A 20,160-nucleotide genomic window follows, 5' to 3' on the forward strand; every position below is an offset into this window, starting at 1 on the left:
AAAATGATCATTAAAACCACCGAATATCAGCCGCTCACAACACTGACGTATGTTACCTGAAACAATATTCTTCGCAACTCGTGCGTAATTAATTTCGGCTCCATACATCAGCTAGAAAAGTTTCTTATAAGGATCGTGCTATGAGCACTGTTTTTAAAGAACCAATCTGATTCGAATCATTTTCATTAAAATGAGTTCGGGACCACCGGTGCACATTTATTTTTACACATTTGTATTACGTTCGGCATTTATATCTGCAGAGTTTCGTAATTTGAATTTGCAGCTGAGATAATTGTTAAGATGGCGGCAGACAATTGATACAGACTTTCTATTGTTAGACCAAATAAGTAAGTATTTGAAATACTTATTAAACTCTATAAACTCTACTTTCGTATTGTGCACTATTTAGACTTCATCAAGCAAACATTTGATTTGTTTCTAACGAAAACACAGACAAAAACGCGATACAAATCGCTATCATCAATGGCTGCGCTCGTTGCAGTGGAAATAAATAATTAACACAGATAATGCTTACTGAGAGAGGAATTAAAGCTACAAATAATTATTCACTCATATTTATAATAATAATGAACTCCATTCTCAAGTAATAATTAACAAATAATTACAATTTCTTACCAGACCTCAGTTTGATATGCGTCCGCAACCTACAAAAGCCAACCAACAAAAGGTAAAAACAAAGGAAGACAAACGCAGATCATAAAAGGAATTTACAATTATCATTGTCTTTGTATGATACACATCGATATGTCCAATTACATCATAGAATATTATATAAATAATTAATATTTATCATCGTTTTCACTGTTTTTTTCATATGTCGAATAGATAATGTTTATAACTGTTACAGGCATAATTTCCCCTCGTCCCTCTGTAGGTAAAATTTATCTCGTGGATGTTACAATGCCCCTTGGGCTGAGAAAAAAAATTAATTTATCTATTGTATATTTTTTATCAGTCCACGTAATCCACGTAGATTTGCTACTCTCAAGATGCAAATGTTTAGTTTCAATGTTGTTTCAGACATGATAAAATTATAGTTGAATCGAGTACTTTAAATGACTTCAGTGACTGTATTATCTCGGAAATTGCTGCGGATACTTCCCGGATTAACTACCCCCCCCCCCCCCCCCTCCCCCATTTGGGTTCACTGGACTCGGAAAACCGGGAATAAAACCGTCCAAGGGGCTTCAAGAAAATACAGACACCTACTTTTAACAGTTAGGCTTGACAAGATTGTCATAAAATATGCTGGAAAACGCAAATTTATGACTCTGTTGTAAGCATATGAGATAATGAATGTTTTCTCATGGTGGTATATCATAAAATTTCCAAAGTCACTCATTTATCGAATGTCATAAGAATTTGCCGCTGACGTCGTAAGACCGCCCCCGTGTCGAGCCGTTGGACCGCAGACAGGTAGTGGCTGCTGCTGGACCGCCCCCGTCCGAGTTGGTAGGGCGTCGGCTGCCGTCGGCTGCATCGTGGTTTGGATCTGCTGCTGGCTACTAGTCGCGCTGCAGCAGGTCCTATTTCTCCTTTCCCACGTCCCTCAGTTTAAGATGAGTACATGAAATGTCAAAATATAAGCATCAGTGACAAGATAATTACTATTCTCATTCTGTGGAAAAGTTTATTAGTGTCCATTTCACTCGCATTCACACGGATGGAATTAGACTGTTTTTGGAGTATGTTCTGTATTTTGACACTGTTCAACACAATGTAGTGATTCACATGTAAGTTTATCACAATATGCACATTTTGAACACTGCACCGTTAATCATACAAGTGTCCGTAGTGTGCTTCGTTTACTTAAGCGGAATGTAAATATTTTCGCGACGCGCTGCGTAGCCAAAGTTGCATTATTGTTTTGCCGCGTGGCTGGCTGTACTGTCTGTCACATTAAATTTGGCACGCGAAGACGCTTCGTATCAAACTACTAAAGGTCATCAGTTCAAGTTAATTATTAATACAGTCAACAGTACTCAACGTTCATAGCGTTGCAGCTAACTTTGACACTCCAAGAGCGTTCATAAGGTTACGTGATCACAGTTTTTATCACTGTTCATCATTATTCAGAATATAAATCACAGTTCTTCACGCGTCCACTAGTGCTGTCAGTAGTTTCCCACAGTACTTAACAGACAATCTATATGCAAATGACACTTTTCAAGTAATGAGGTCTGGTACACTAGCACATAAGTTCATATTACCATGACTGAATAACAAAATTTAAAATTTTACACTGTCACATAAACATGAGACAATATAAAACTTTCAGAATGTGCTACATTATCTTGACCATGAGATCATTACTGAACTGTCCAGATAACAGTACATTTCCATTTTTATTACAGATACATATATTTATATATTTCTAATTTTTTTATTGGGATTGTTATTTACCATGTTTTTAGGACAGATGTCCATGTTCGGTTTATCTAACCGGAATGTTGCTCACAAGAGCATTTTAAATGACTTCGTAATGAATCCGTGTACGTAAATCAGTACACATTCAGATTTCGCTTCACTAGTGGTGAAAGCAGTTTATTTTATTTTTTATTTATTTAGTTTTTTTTTCAGTCACACAGCTCACACACCACCAACATACGCTACGTGTGTGGGACTACATGACTGAATCTTATGAAAATATTTTTGTTATATCCATTCTACGAACAAATATATTATTTAAGCATTTTAATCATTTCTATGATACGTATAGAAAGGTAAAATTCCTCACATTTAATGCAATAACACTCAAGTCTTTATCAAGTTATTGATCCATTTTAGAGTAACAAATACATTTATTATGGGGATTCTCTACTCCTTGTTCAAATAATTCAAGAATATTACAGTGTAATACTTGACAGAAAACCTTATAAACTAATACATACATAATATTATCATATTATTACTGCTAATTATTTTACCATAAACATTATATTTACAGTTATAGGATAGTGCACTTGCACTTCTGATTGGTCCATTGTATCTTCACTTCGTTTTTCCTAGTCCAGGAGACAGAGTAAGATGCTCTGCAATAGGTCTTGTGCGGATATACTTTCATATTATACTGGTAATCTTTTATGATTCCAGGGCGTTCAGTGACTACTTCGAGGTATCCGGATAATAATTCTGTTAATTGTCTAGCCTCTGAAGCATTAGCCCTTTCAGACCTGATTTTTTATTTACTTATAAAATAATACCTGACATCATTTTTACATTGAGGTGAGTTTCCTGGCAACATTTTTCTAAAAAAAAAGTTCATATGATCTCTAATTTTCAAGATATTTAGAGTACACAATTGTGTTCATCAGGTCTTGAGCTTCCTTGTCATACATTAAGGTGGTTAACACTACAGATCAAGTATGCCCTATTTATTTCACTTTAAAACAGAAGAAACAATAAAAATATTTCCAAATTACAATTCTTATTTAAACAACAATGGTCAACACATTGATTTTAAGATTTAGTATGGAACTGCAAAAAACAATTTTTGTCCTTTTGGAGACAAATGTACTTTACATTTTCTGCACCGAATTCTAGAATGCCCTGTACATTTTGGAAATTTGCAGCGACCTGGAGCTTCTACATCATGCGAAGGCAAATGGTCAATGGAATCAAACTGTTTCTTTGTAGCTGGTCGTAATTCTCCTCTTTCTCTTGGTATGACTCTCCAGACCTGAAGTCAGTCCTTCATCACACGGATGCCGCCTCTTCTTTTCAGTCACTTTCTTCTGGCACAGTATCAATCCTGCTACCCTGATACGAAAGGAAAGAAGGTCCATTTGCTTCTTTTTTGGGATAGACAGGTTGTCTGCATCTCATCTGTATTCCAACCAACTCTGCACGGTGGCAAAGTCAACAGCACGAAAATTCATATGCAAAGGCCATTATTGAGATCTGATGAAAACTCTGTAGTAGCTTATCATTTGATCAAATAGATCCACACCACCGACTGCATGATTATATCTCCTCATTATTTCACGTATTTCTAATTTCACTTATTTACAGTGTTTTTTTGTCCCAACACTCAATTACACCCACTGAGCCTTTACCAACAAAGTTTGAACACAATACAACTGGTCTATTGTCTAGCCACTTACACATGGTAACGTCATCAGCACTAGTGAGAAAATCCTAAAACAGCAGGACCTAATCCAAATTTTTTGCACAATGCGGTATTTAGTTCAGTTGAAACACCTTGATACAAAAGGAAATCATGCACTATTCCGCTCTTTCCTCACTACATGAAGACTTTGATTCCCCTTGGACTTGGTTTCCCCTTGACATACTGCTTTGCACAAAAATCCCCAGTGAAAGGAATAATTCCTTCATCCACACAAACATTCTCTTCTATAGGAAGTTCACTGCAGAATTTTCGAATGGCTGTGTGAATTGGCCTGACTGTAAAATTTACCTTTATTTTCAGGTGTCTTCTCGAGATTGTTCACCAAATGTAAATTTGTCCCTGATTCTAAAAATCTGTCTCGTGACATGTTTTCCCAAAACACATTTACCTTCAGACTTGTATCCTAATACATTCATAATCTGGGAAATTTCAAGCGCCACTCAATATATGCAAGCCAAATAGCACCTCTAGTTCTTGAGGCGTTGTCTGCTTGAATGAGGATTTGCCTTGTTGTAATGCAGAAATATAAGTATGTGCTGCCAAGCTAGTGAACAGATCATCTGGTATATCTGTTTTGAAGTATTGTATTGGAGAACCCAAGACAGATTCTTCAAAATTTGGATCTTTGTATGTTTCTGCAATGGTACTTAGAGGTTTGCGTTTGCATTTTATGGATTCTTTAGGTGTGACAATTATGTTGCCGCACAGGTTATTCAATTCTGGGTTGTTTTCATTGCATAAAAGTTCATTGCATCATCCACCACCTCTCCATCATCTTCAGATATGGTGTCTCTACACACATCACTCACGCCCACTTTATCTGATCCAACACGTTTCACTATTTGTCAGCTTGCCTTTCAATAAGTGGTACACTGTAATCCTCATCTCCACTCAAACTAATGTCAGAAACGTTACCAATTTCAGTTATATCCATAAACAAGTCCCTATCTTTCTCCACAGAAAGGTATTCCTTATCCATATTTGTAAGTCAAAAGCTAGCAATATCAAATAAAATCATATGTACAGGTCAGTTATTCTCCTCCTTGCTGCTGGCACTGAAATTAATGAAAAATACCCCGCAGAACTACCATAGCCATGCAAATACAGCTGAGATACATTTTAGGTTTTGTTTCCTATTTTACACCATTAAGGATCCGCTGTTCACAACTGTGTACATTAAACTTACCTGATACATAACACAAATATGGACTGAATGAAATTGCTGAAAATTCCACTGAAAGTATGTCTAATGTTTCCAAAAGAAGGAAACCACACTAAACATTCATAAACAAAACCCACAATGTGACTATTATACCAATAAAATCACCGAGTAATGGCTTCCCACAGAGAGACAACACCAGAGAGTGTATTTTACTATGTGGTTCACAGACTGCTCACAAGAGAGCAGCAGCTGCTGGAGCATGGATAAAAGAAACATACACAAATGTGCACAGTGGGTTTGGATGCACCTGACATTTCTTGTCAGTGAAATATTAGTGAACAAACTTTATGTACACAAATGTGACCACCAGATCTGAAAGGGTTAATGCAAGTTGCCTCCTGTACTTTCTCTTCTATTGTTGTGACGATGTCACTCACGTTGCTGGGTGCATCGTTATTTCGAGTTTTGTGACACATCTGTGGGTGCTTATGATCCAACACTAACAACTTCTGTTTGCTGACAGAAAGATTCATTTTTCTCATCGGCAGAAGGTTCGCACCTAACTCCCGATTCAGCATTAATGTTATGGGTCGCTGTTGGTACTTAAGAGCACATGCCCCACGGGCGAGATCAATTACAGCTTCCCTTTCCCGAAGGAACTCAAGACCCAGAAGCACCGGTATGGACAAGTTATCCATTAGTAGGAACGTGCATAATAAGCGATCATTTCCCAAGGAAACTTCCACCTGTGTCTGGTATTTTATACTCTGTGCCTTTTTTTTCCAGTGCCCCTATAACCTTACAATTTGCAACCAGCAAAATCGGCAATCTTCTTATCTCCGATACCTTCTTGAAAAACTGCGTGTTCATAGCTGATACATTCGCACCTGTGTCAAGCAGAATAGTAGTTGTTACACCATTTACAGCTCCGGTGACACTTGCTTGGATATTTTCCCTTTGTGGCTTATCAGAGACAGCAGGTTCCTGATATAGCTCATCTTCGATCCTGTTGCCATCCTGATGCCGTATCATGTTTATTTTTTGTTCCGTCGACCTATTGCCTTCATTGTTGGCCTCGGTCACCTGGCGAAGGCCTACAGGGACCGAAATTAGTTTGTTGGCTTCTGAGTGTTTTGTTTTGCTTCCGAAGGTACCTCCACTATTCTAACATTTTGTGAGTTTTCAGTCGGAGGAGGCCTGCTTGGATCCCACCACGGTGGATATTGATTGCTTGGTATAGGTATAGTCTGTACATAATTTATTGGCTGACCTGAATTGATAGAATTTTGCTGCGGCTGCCAATGACTTGGCCCTGGCTGTCGCCAATATTCACTGTCACCTCGCATATTTTTAGGCTTGTCTTTATATGGACTGTCTGACCTGTTGTCATTTCGTCTCTTTCGGTTGCTATTGTTATTGTTTAGGTTTTCATTGTGGTACTGCCTCTGATTACCATTCGATTGTTGGTGTTCTTCGGCCTTTTGATAATTACTGTTATTATTATTAGGATAACCAAAATTTTGGTTGTATGGATTCCTACTACTATTATTATTATTGTATTTTCCGTTGCTATAAGCTTTATTTTTATTTTTCTTTGGACTACCTTCGCCGCTATTTCCATTATTTCCATTCCATGAATTTTTTCTATTAGGACTATTATCATTGCTGATCACGTCAGAATTTTTTCTGGCGTCTTCTTGCACTAGATCCAGAGAATCAATTACAGATAGAAATTCTTTCAGATCGGTGTCTGTTAACATTAAATAATTTTTCTCTAGAATATGTGTGGGTAATCTAGCTTTTAACACTCGCAATAAGTCTCTGGTGGTTACTGGCTCATCCCAGTACCGGGTCATGTTAATATATTTTTCAAAGTACTTTCTTAAGGAACCTGACTTCGGATTGTACATTTCAGCATTGTAAACAACTTTACGGAGTCGCTCTTGAGTAGACGCTGACCAGAATTGATTAAGGAACGCCTTCTCAAAGTCGTGGAAAGTCTTGCAAATTTCTGCTGCATTTAATGCCCAGAGCGACGCATCACCAGAAATATGTGAAACCACAAACTGTATTTTCTGTTCTTCCGACCATGATTTTGGAAGAACACTTTTGAAGTTTCGAATGAAAACTACTGGATGTATGTTTTTCTTGCTTTCCTCGTTAAATATTTGAAACTTTCTATGCTTAATCAGGCTTTCTTCATGCATCAAAGTAGTTAAGTGCATGGAATTGCTATCATTCGCAGGTGGTGTGGTTACTTTATTACAAGTACATTCTATTTCACTATTATTGTTCCTTGGTGTCACATATTGCTGTGGTAATATAGGTTGATTACCAAAATTTGGTCTTCCTTGTGCTGCATTAAAATTCGCCGTTAGATTATCTCCGATCTTTTGCCTGTCAGTACCGGTGTTGTCATTACTGCATACTGTCAGATTTTCAAAGTTTTGATTTTCAGAGCTCAGCACACTGGCTACTTCTGTTCGGACTTGCTTTTGGATTTCCGAGGGAATGTCTTCCTGCATTGTTTCCACAGCGGTAGCCAAGGCTTTGAATTAGTTCTCTGGTCTCTCTACTTCAGTTTGAAGACTACTGACCTGAACTGGAATGTTTGTCAAGGGTTCAATAGTGGTTTTACTGCATCGATCTCCTGCTTAAAATGGGTAGTAATAGCATTATCACGATCGACCAAAACTTGGTTTATCCTACGGACAATTTCTTTATCTCTTCCTAGAAAAATATTGTTTATATTTTCCATATTTCTTTTCCTTTTCTTGGTCCCTGAGCTCCTGTTACTGTTTTTCTATAAGCTTTTCCTGTCTACGTTTTTCCTTTTCCTGCTGATGTTGTCTTTCACGCTCCCGCTCTTTAATAGTAAACTTTTCAAAAAATGCTGTTAGCATATCCTGTATCGACATAGCTTGAGCATTGCTAACTTCTGCCCCTTTCCCAGAACAAATATTGTTATTAATTCCTAACTGGTTGAATGCAGGAGTGTCAGTTTGTTTTGGCAGCTCCTCAGTTTTACTATCACTCGGAACATCAGTTACTAAATTATCATTCATAATTAAATTTTCTAATAATCCGACAGAAATATGGGTAGATTGTTCTACCTCAGACTCTGATGTCATCTCTGCGTCAGTATGCTCATTCGCTTTATTTTGTTTCTTTTGTTTTACCATTCTAACGCCAATACAGCACAACAAATATATAAATCACTGACAAGCACCAATTGACACAAAATAATCTTATAACTAACACATATACACAAATAACACTTAAAAATATAATTCTCGCAGCCAGAATATTCAATTATTACTACTTATGGCTGGAGGTACTGATTGTGCGACCTTGGAAGAAAAAATCGATCTGTGTGGAAAGATTTTAATGTGACAGAAACAAATTCATGCTTTTCCAATCCGCAGTATGAAAATAAACGAATCTGGGTGTTTTCAGATGTTCCGCATTTGCTTAAATTAATGAGGAACCATTTTCTGGATGACGAGCTAAAGCTTCCAAGTGGGAAAATTGTTAATAAATCTGTTGTAGAAAGACTGCTCGCATTAGATAGGAGTGAAATAAAGTTGTGTCCTAAACTGTCGCAGCTTCATCTCAGTGTCAAGGGGAGAGAGCGTCAAAGGGTTTATTTGCCAATGCAACTTTTTTCGAGTATCACAGCTAAAGCCATGAAGTACCTAATGCCTGAAGAAGAGGAAGCAGCAAATTTTTTTCAGTTAGAAACGACGCATTTGACGTTCTGAATGCTCGGAGGTACAATAAGAATGCGTTATCATGTGGTTATGGGATACATAATGATGTTCAAGAAAGAATATTGAGAAAACTGCATATGTGTGCCGAAAAAATGCGCGTAGGAAATGCAAATCACTTGCTCCCATTCCAGAAAGACATTATGACAACTGTTCGGTCATTATTTGGACAGTTTTCAGGTCTTCAGCCACTACAAATAACATGTATTTTAACTGCAAGATTGAACCAGAATGCACTGGAAAAATTTTTCTCACAGATCAGAGGAATTGGTCATTTCCATTTGAACCTTTCTCCAACAGAAGTAAAATGTCGATTACGGCTGTTACTGCTGGGACACAATGCTCATGACATTCCTCTGTCAAGTGACACATCAGTAGAGGCACATGAGTGTGACGGATTTTTGACGTCACATCTGTTCACAGGAATTTTGCCTGACATGAGCGAAGCACTGCAAATGATAGATGGTGAAAAAGAGATACGAGACATTAACTTTCCTCTTCAACCTGCACCAGAAGAATCTGCTGTCAAAGAGGGATGTGACTGCTCTGCAGAAGGATTCCGTTACCTGGCTGGCTACATTGCATATCGTGCAAAGAACTGTGACAAGACACTGGGAACGCCGTCTGCTGATATTTTTGAGTCCTCCAACAAATGAAAATTATGGTTGGATTGAATTTCTATCTCGCGGTGGGCTTACAGTTCCAACAGATGAGTGGCTATGACAGGTGTCTCAGTTTGAACTAATTTTTAATGAATTTAGTGGATTGGATAGTATTTCCAAGGAAAAAATATATAGTGAAAATAATATGCACTGCTGTCCAAACTAAATATCCGAAATTTTTGTCACACGTTATAAAACTGTATGTCAGAACACGACTTTTCATTCGTATGCGGTTCATCAATACGAAGCATAAAATGCAGAAAGCAGCAGCAGCACAGAAGCAGAAATCGAGACAGTGGCACTCTTCTTCTACTGAAAACATCTAAACAGAGGAGGTAGCGGTAGGAGGAGGGGGTAGAGGAGGAGGAGGAGGAGGGGGCAGGGACAGGCGGGGAGACATCCATGGCATCATGGGTGGGGGAAGGAGGACGAGGCGGAGCCTTTTTGGAAGCAGAGGAAGCAGGGGTGCCACTGGGGCGCACAACATTCATTGGTATATGTTAAAAGTTCGCACATACTGACGCGAATACAGAAAAAAAAACTTTTACATGTTAAAAATCGCAGTGATAAAGGCTGTAATGCCACATGTCGCGCGAGAATACTTGAGCGCAGTGATAAAGGCTGTAATGCCACATGTCGTGCGAGAATACTTGAGCGGGTGTATCTCATTTTTGCAATGCTGGTATTGGTGCAGCCTGTTTCGCGCAGGGGTTCATAGAGCTGTCGTTCCTCACTATTTTTCAGACAGAGAGGAAGCGTAGCAGCCACTCTTTTTTGGGATAAAGAGATCTTTAAAATGGCTTCTCGGCTTGCGAGGAGACAGGAGGCGCCTTAGCTCCCTTGCTTGCGGCTGCCACCACGGAGGGGGGCAGCTAAGGCGGGACATATGCAACATGGATTACATCCATTAGTAATTATCATGAGACAGATGCAGATGATAACCGAGAGCATGAATAAACAGCTGCGGAACGGGAGGTCCTTGGTTCAAGTCTCCTCTCGAGTGAAAAGTCTAATTTTTTTATTTTCAGACAATTATTATCTGTCCGTCCGTCCGTCCGATGCGAGGTAACTACGCCGTAGTATGGGGACGCTACACCTAAACAAATATCGAAACACACGACGTCAGTCGACTACAGCGCACGGAAGAGAGAATATTCCTGCCATTAAGAAAGTAGACACAGAAGTACTCTTGTGTGATGGGAGTTACATATAGTGATACTAGAAGGGAGATATATATAGCGACGTCTTCGAAGAGGCCGACGAGGTAGGCCTCGCTGGCCTCCTGCAGGGCCATGACTGCGGAGCTCTGGAAGCGCAGGTCGGTCTTGAAGTCCTGGGCGATCTCGCGCACTAGGCGCTGGAATGGCAGCTTGCGGATGAGCAGCTCTGTGCTCTTCTGGTAGCGCCTGATTTTTCTGGTCATTTCCATTTGAACCCTTCTCCAACAGAAGTAAAATGTCGATTACGGCTGTTACTGCTGGGACACAATGCTCATAACATTCCTCTGTCAAGTGACACATCAGTAGAGGCACATGAGTGTGACGGATTTTTGACGTCACATCTGTTCACAGGAATTTTGCCTGACATGAGCGAAGCACTGCAAATGATAGATGGTGAAAAAGAGATACGAGACATTAACTTTCCTCTTCAACCTGCACCAGAAGAATCTGCTGTCAAAGAGGGATGTGACTGCTCTGCAGAAGGATTCCGTTACCTGGCTGGCTACATTGCATATCGTGCAAAGAACTGTGACAAGACACTGGGAACGCCGTCTGCTGATATTTTTGAGTCCTCCAACAAATGAAAATTATGATTGGATTGAATTTCTATCTCGCGGTGGGCTTACAGTTCCAACAGATGAGTGGCTATGACAGGTGTCTCAGTTTGAACTAATTTTTAATGAATTTAGTGGATTGGATAGTATTTCCAAGGAAAAAATATATAGTGAAAATAATATGCACTGCTGTCCAAACTAAATATCCGAAATTTTCGTCACACGTTATAAAACTGTATGTCAGAACACGACTTTTCATTCGTATGCGGTTCATCAATACGAAGCATAAAATGCAGAAAGCAGCAGCAGCACAGAAGCAGAAATCGAGACAGTGGCACTCTTCTTCTACTGAAAACATCTAAACAGGTAAATCAACTGTTTTAAATAATTTCCTGAGAACTTATTGCTGTTATAAGTAGTTGCTTGTCCTTAGTAAGAGTCGCTTGATGCGCTAGCCACTGCCTCGCTTTGCTCCTACAGTGACGTCACTGCGCCAACCAATCACAGCCGATTTAGCTTTGGGCCCAACCTCCCTTTTAAATAACCTTGGTTGTTTGTGTGCTGCTATGTAATTACTGAACATGAAAAACTGTTCCTACCTGTATTGATTGAGAGTGGTGGGCTGCACTGCTAACATGAAGTTACTGTCGCACCGGCGTAGATACAGATTCGTACAGCAGTTCGGAAGGAAGATGTCAATGCTCATGAAAAAAGTAAATAAACAATGATTAATAGTTTGTTTTGGTACTCCGTACATGTAATAGATCACAATTTCAATTATTAAAATGAATAAATGTGCATTGGTGGCCCCACGTTGGGCGCCAGTGTGGCGTTCGCTGTGTTATTCAGTGGTTTGGTATTTAACTAATTTGTAAATGAAAATGATAATCTTATTTTATTACATAGTGTAATTACTAAATAATTTTTCTCCCGGCTAAAGATTTGGTCAAGTTGCTAAAGAACTCCAAGTTAACGTCGTGTTAAAGTGTTGTCGGTAAGTTGTGTAAGTGTCACTAAATCACAGTTCATACTACAGATTCTATACAACTATTGATTATGATGGAAATAGTTATCTTCAGCAAAATGATTATTAAAACCACCGAATATCAGCCGCGCACAACACTGACGTATATTACCTGAAACAATATTCTTCGCAACTCGTGCGTAATTAATTTCGGCTCCATACATCAGCTGGAAAAGTTTCTTATAAGGATCGTGCTATGAGCATTGTTTTTAAAGAACCAATCTGATTCGAACCATTTTCATTAAAATGAGTTCGGGACCACCGGTGCACATTTATTTTTACACATTTGTATTACGTTCGGCATTTATATCTGCAGAGTTTCGTAATTTGAATTTGCAGCTGAGATAATTGTTAAGATGGCGGCAGACAATTGATACAGACTTTCTATTGGTAGACCAAATAAGTAAGTATTTGAAATGCTTATTAAACTCTAGAAACTCTACTTTCGTATTGTGCACTATTTAGACTTCATCAAGCAAACATTTGATTTGTTTCTAAGGAAAACACAGACAAACACGCGATACAAATCGCTATCATCAATGGTTGCACTCGTTGCGGCGCGGAAATAAATAATTAACACAGATAATGCTTACTGAGAGAGGAATTAAAGTTACAAATAATTATTCACTCATATTTATAATAATAATGAACTCTATTCTCAAGTAATAATTAACAAATAATTACAATTTCTTACCAGACCTCAGTTTGATATGCGTCCGCAACCTACAAAAGCCGACCAACAAAAGGTAAAAACAAAGGAAGACAAACGCAGATCATAAATGGAATATACAATTATCATTGTCTTTGTGTGATACACATCGATATGTCCAATTACATCACAGAATATTATATAAATAATTAATATTTATCATCGTTTTCACTGTTTTTTTCATATGTCGAATAGATAATGTTTATAACTGCTACAGGCATAATTTCCTCTCGTCGCACTGTAGCTAAAATTTATCTCGTTGATGTTACAACACATACAGTTCTTTTGTATCGTTGAGGGAGAAAAGCGTAAGGAGCAGGTGCAAATACACTAATTTGTTCTGAAGCGATAATGCAATTATTCTTCCGGTTAAACCATAGTTTCTAATGTTTTCCATGAACCACGTACCTTACCGTCGGTGAAGTGACTTACGTGCCTCAGATATACACCTAGCTGTACCATAGGTGCCACCACAAAGGACGGATATTTCTTGAGATCGTGTGGTTGCTACTCAGGAGGATGTCGTCACAGGAGAAACAAGACATGTTCTATGGATAGGAGCATGGAATGTTAGCTACCTTAATCGGGCAGGTAGCGTAGAAAATTTAAAAAGGGAAATGGATAGGTTGAAGTTAGACGTATTGGGGAATTAGCGAAGTTCGGTGTCAGGAGGTACAGGACGTCTGATCGGATGAATAAAGAGTTATAAACAGAAAGTCATTCAGGCGTAATGCAGGAGTGGGTTTAATAATGAATAATAAAATACGAATGCAGGTAAGCTACTTTGAACAGCATAGTGAATGCACTATCGTAGCCGAGATAGATATGGAGGCTACACTTACCACAGCAGTACAAGTTTATATGCTAACTAGCTTCGCAGATAATGGAGAGACTGAAGAAATATATGAGGAGATAAAAGAAATTATTCAAATAGTTAAGGGAGACAAAAGTTTAATTGTGATGGAGGACTGGAATTCGATAGTAGGAAAAGGAACAAAAGCAAAAGTAGTAGATTAATATCGACGGGGGAAAGGAAAGAAAGAGGAAATCATCTGGCAGAATTCTGCACAGAGCATACGTACTTTAATCATCGCTAACATTTTGTTCGAGAATCGTGAATGAAGATTGTGTTTCTGGAAGAGACCTGGAGACTCCGAAAGGTTTCAAATTGATGTGGACTCTGATCACATTTTATTGGTTATGAACAATAGATTAAAAATTAAGAAATTCCAAAAAGGTAGAAAATTAAGGAGATGGGACCTGCATAAACTGAAAGAACCAGAGGTTGTTGAGATTTTCAGAGGAAGTATTAGGCAATGGTTGACTAGAATAGGGGAAAGGACTACAGTAGAAGGCGAATGGGTAGCTTCAAGAGGTGAAATAGTGAAGGCAGCTGAGATGAAACAGATAAAGACAAGGCCTAGTGGAAATCTCTTGGATGATTGATGAAAGGGAAAAATATAAAAATGCATCAATGGCAGCAGGCGAAAGAGAATACAAATGTGTAAAAGATGAGATTGAAAGAAAGTGCAAAATGGCTAGAGGATAAATGTTAGGATTTAGAAGCGTATTTCACTAGTGGAAAAATGTGCCTCCTACGGAAATTTAAAGAGACTTTTGGAGAAAAGAGAAGCAACTGTATGAACATCAAGAGCTCAGCTGGAAAACCAGTGCTAAGCAAAGAAGGGAAAGCTGAAAGGTGGAAGGAGTATAGAGAGGTTCTGTACAAGGGAGATGAACTTGACGGAAATATCATAGAAATGGAATTTCTTAACTTCGTCTACTTCGCGGTCACCAGTTTTGATGTTAACTTTATTACTAATCTTATTTTGCTACTTCTCATTATTTTTGTCTTTTTCCACTTTATTCTCAGTCCTTATTCTGTACTCAGTAGACACCATTCCGTGCCATTCAGCAGATCTTGTAGATCTTCTTCACATTCACTGAGGAAAGCGATGTCATCCCTTACGCAGAAGAAATTGCATGGTTGTGCGTCCATTGATAATACTCACCTTGAGTACAATGAAGATCGCTGCACGTAGTCTGCCTGGATATTGCCAGCGTGTACTGAAAAAAAATTTATGGATGGTCATTCCTGATTTTCAAGATGGGTCGTAGAAAGATGCACACAATCGTACGCCTGTATCGTTGACGTCAATCTGTTGTAGAAATATGAAACATGAAATTCTTCTAGATAAGCTTAAGTATTGTGGTATGAGTGGGACAGTGCACAAATGGTTTAATTCATATTTAACTGGAAGAATGCAGAAGGTCGAACTTAACTGTAACGATAGTCTGCAAAAATCAGCAGAGTCCTAGTAATCATCAATGCTTAGTTCTTTTTGTGATGAGCGTTGAACGTCTTTGGCCCTACACTTTGTGTGTTGTGTCTCAGCTTCGAGACTGTACGTTTTTTCCCTCAGTCCTTTGAATTTGGTAATAATCTCCGATGATAACTGATCTTTCATTAAACCCACTTTCTTCTTACTTACGTGTGCGATGTTATAAATGCTACTATTATGGTAAACCAAAGTGTCATGCTAAATATGTACATCACATGTAATAAAATCGTGAGTAGTTGAGGTACTTAATATATATATATTGCGCTATCTGTGTCTCTGTAAATCTTTTTAACAATTGTAGCTAATATTTATTGAACATGTACCCATAATTGAAATTTACTGGCAGTGTCTTAGAAATATAGAAAATAGTCATTCATATAGCGACAGGTTCATCGAAAACAATGTTAAGTCTTCTTAATTCAAGAGCAACCAAATTTTCATTAAATATAGTACTGCACTTGAAATTCGGTTTTGCAGTCAGAGCAGCAACTTCACATCTGTCTTCACAAACTGTTACAATCTTCAAGTCACACATTTTTACCATATTGTGCATAGCTTTCTAAAAACCCTGTTATTCATAAATTCGAATAAATCGTCTTTGAAATCGTTTTTGCATTCATACGCTTCTCAACAATAATATCAACACATGGTTTCATCGTTGGAGCTTGACAGAATGACAATAATTGGTGGATTTTAGTAAAATAAATTTCTTTAGTGATGAAGATGATGTTTGGTTCGTAGGGCGCTCAACTGCGTGGTGATCAGTGCCCGTGTCCCATCTTTTTCACAGTCCAATTTTTTTTACAGTCCAATCTAGCCACTGTCACGAACGATGAGGACGATGGTGAAATGATGAGGACAACACAAACGCCCAGTCCCCGGGCAGAGAAAATCTCCAACCTGGCTGGGAATCGAATGCGGGACCCCGTGATCCAGAGGTAGCAACGCTATCCACACGACCACGAGCTGCGGACCAAATTTCTATAGTAAACCACATAATTTTTCTTGATTACAATGTGGAAATCATCTTCTTTGAAACTCCTGGCCTGTTGATGTTAGGTGGTGATATATTTTTCTCTGGACATAATTATAGATCAGAACGATGTTCCCATAAATTATCTAGATATTCAAGATCTTCTTATAAACAGTAACCTACATCTACATCTACGTGATTACTCTGCTATTCACAATAAAGCGCCTGGCAGAGGCTTCAAGTAACCACCTTCAAGCTGTCTCTCTACCGTTCTACTCTCGAACGGCGCGCGGGAAAAACGAGCACTTAAATTTTTCCGTGCGAGCCCTGATTTCTCTTATTTTATCGTGGTGATCATTTCTCCCTATGTAGGTGGGTGCCAACAGAATGTTTTCGCAATCGGAGGAGAAAACTGGTGATAGAAATTTCATGAGATGATCCCGTCGCAACGAAAAACACCTTTGTTTTAATGATTGCCACCCAAATTCACGTATCATATCTGTGACACTATCTCCCCTATTTCGCGATAATACAAAACGAGCTGCCCTTCTTTGTACTTTTTCAATGTCATCCGTGAGACCCACCTGATGCGGATCCCACACCGCACAGCAGTACTCCAGAATAGGGCGGACAAGCTTAGTGTAAGCAGTCTCTTTGGTAGACCTGTTGCACCTTCTAAGTGTTCTGCCAATGAATCGCAGTCTTTCGTTTGCTCTACCCACAATATTATCTATGTGATCGTTCCAATTTAGGTTATTTGTTATTGTAATCCCTAAGTATTTAGTTGAATTTACAGCCCTCAGATTTGTGTGACTTATCGCGCAATCAAAATTTAGGTGATTTCTTTTGGTACTCATGTGAATAACTTCACACTTTTCTTTGTTCAGGTTCAATTGCCACTTCTCGCAGCATACAGATATTTTATCTAAATCATTTTGAAATTCGTTTTGCTCATCTGATGACTTTACAAGACGGTAAATGACAGCATCATCTGCAAACAATCTAAGACGGCTACTCAGATTGTCTCCTATGTCGTTAATATAGATCAGGAACAAAAGAGGGCCTATAACACTTCCTTGGGGAACGCCGGATATTACTTCTGTTTTACTCGATGACTTTCCGTCTATTACTACGAACTGTGACCTTTCTGACAGGACATCACGGATCCAGTCGCACAACTGAGGCGATACTCCGTAGGCAAGCAGTTTGATTAGAAGACGCTTGTGAGGAACGCTATCGATAGCCTTCTGGAAATCTAAAAATATGGAATCAATTCGACATCCCCTATCGATAGCACTTATTACTTCATGAGTATAAAGAGCTAGTTGTGTTTCACAAGCACGATATTTTCTGAATCCGTGCTGACTATATGTCAATAAATCGTTTTCTTCGAGGTACTTCATAATGTTGGAATACAGTATATGCTCTAAAACCCTACTGCAAATCGAGGTTAGTGATATTGGCCTGTAATTCAGCGGCTTACTCCTACTTCCCTTTTTGGGTATTGTTGTGACTTGAGCAACTTTCCAGTCTTTGGGTACGTATCTTTCTGTGAGTGAGTAGTTGTATATAATTGCCAAATATGGAGCTATTTTATCAGCATACTCTGAGAGGAACCTGACTGGTATACAATCTGGACCGGAGGCCTTGCCTTTATTATGTGATTTAAGCTGCTTTGTTACACCGAGGATATCTACTTCTATGTTTCTCATCTAGGCAGTTATTCTTGATTGGAATTCAGGAATGTTTACATCGTCTTCTTTCGTGAAGGAGTTTCGGAAAACCGTGTTTAATAACTCTGCTTTAGTAGTACTGTCATCAGTGACTTTACCGTTGTCATCGCGCAGTGAAGGTATTGATTGCGTCTTGCCACTTGTGTGCTTTATGTATGACCAGAATCTCTTTGGGTTTTCTGCCAGATTCCGAAACAGAATTTCGTTGTGGAAGTTATTAAATGCATCTCGCATTGAAGTACCCGCCATATTTCGAACTTCTGTAAAACTTTGCCAATCTTGTGGATTTCGCGTTCCTTTAAATTTGGCATACTTTTTTCGTTGCTCCTCCAACAACGATCTGACCCGTTTTGTGTAACATGGGGGATCAGTGCCATCACTTATTAATTTATGTGGTATATATCTCTCAATTGCTCTTGATACTATCTCTTTGAAAACATTCCACAACTTTTCTACACTTACATGTTCAGATCGGAAGCAGTGAAGACTGTCTCTAAAAAACGCATTAAGAACATTTTTATCAGCTTTTTAAATCGATATACTTTGCGTTTCTTTTTGATGGTTGTAGGTGTTACGGTATTCAGCCTAGCAGCAACTGCCTTGTGGTCGCTAATCCCTGTATTCGTCAGAACACTCACTATTTATCCAGGATTATTTGCTGCTAAAAGGTCAAGTATGCTTTCACAACCATTTACGCTTCGAGTGGGCTCATGAACTAACTGTTCAAAATAATTTTCTGAGAAAGCATTCAGTACAATTTCGGATGATGTTTTATGCCTGCCGCCGGCTTTAAACGTATAATTTTTCCAGCATATCGAGGGTAGATTGAAGTTACCACTGACTATAATTGGATGAATGGGGTACTTATTTGAGATGAGACTCAAGTTTTCTTTGAACTGTTCAGCAACTATCTCTTCTGAGTCGGAGGGTCGGCAAACGATCCAATTAATAGCTTAGTCCGATTGTCAGGTATAACCTCTACCCATACTATTTCACATGAACTATCTACTTCAATTTCGCTACAAGGCAAACTGCCTCTGACAGCAATAAATACTCCACCACCAACTGTATTTAATCTATCCTTTCTGAACACTGTTAGATCGTTTGAAAAAAATTCGGCTGAACTTATTTCCGGATTTATCCAGCTCTCTGTACCTACAGCTATTTGAGCTTCAGTGCTTTCTATTAGGGCTTGGAGCTCTGGTTCCTTCCCAACACAGCTACGACAATTTACAACTACAATACCAATCTTTTGATTAAAGTTCAGTCTTGATCACATCATGTATGTTTTAATGATAGAGATAACCGAAACCGGTTACCTATATCATTAAAACATACATGATGTGATCAAGACTGAACTTTAATCAAAATATTACAATTAATTGATCACTGCTTTCCAAAAATGTTTACCAAAATTGTACAATACCAATCGTTTCTACAACTACCTTACTGTGTTTTACGTGCCCACTTTCTGACGGACGCACCTTCTGTGGTTCCCTGAGACCCTCTAACCTAAAAAACCGCCCAGTCCCCTCCACACAGCCCCCGCTACCCGTGTAGCCGCCTCCTGTGTGTAGTGGACTCCTGACGTATTAAGCGGAAACCGGAAACCCACCACCCGATGGCGCAAGTCTAGGAATCTGCAGCCTACACGGTCACAGAACTGCCTGAGCCTCTGATTCAGACCCTCCACTCGGCTCTGCACCAAAGGACCACAGTCGGTTCTACCGACGATGCTGGTGATGGTGAGCTCCGCCTTAATCTCGGAAGCAAGACTGGCAGTCTTTACCATTTCCGCTAGCCGCCCGAAACCAGACAGAATCTGCTCCGATCCAAAGCGAAACACGTCTTTGGTACCGACATG

General features: G+C 39.0%; 1 protein-coding gene across 1 annotated transcript in view; it reads left to right on the top strand.

Annotated features, from left to right (window-relative positions):
- LOC124777402 overlaps nt 1-20,160 on the top strand; it is a 142,715-nt gene that overhangs the window by 72,741 nt on the left and 49,814 nt on the right. The gene's annotated exons all lie outside the window — the stretch shown is intronic.

The sequence above is a fragment of the Schistocerca piceifrons genome, chromosome 2 (assembly GCF_021461385.2).
Source record: "Schistocerca piceifrons isolate TAMUIC-IGC-003096 chromosome 2, iqSchPice1.1, whole genome shotgun sequence".
In the NCBI taxonomy this organism is placed as follows: domain Eukaryota; kingdom Metazoa; phylum Arthropoda; class Insecta; order Orthoptera; family Acrididae; genus Schistocerca; species Schistocerca piceifrons.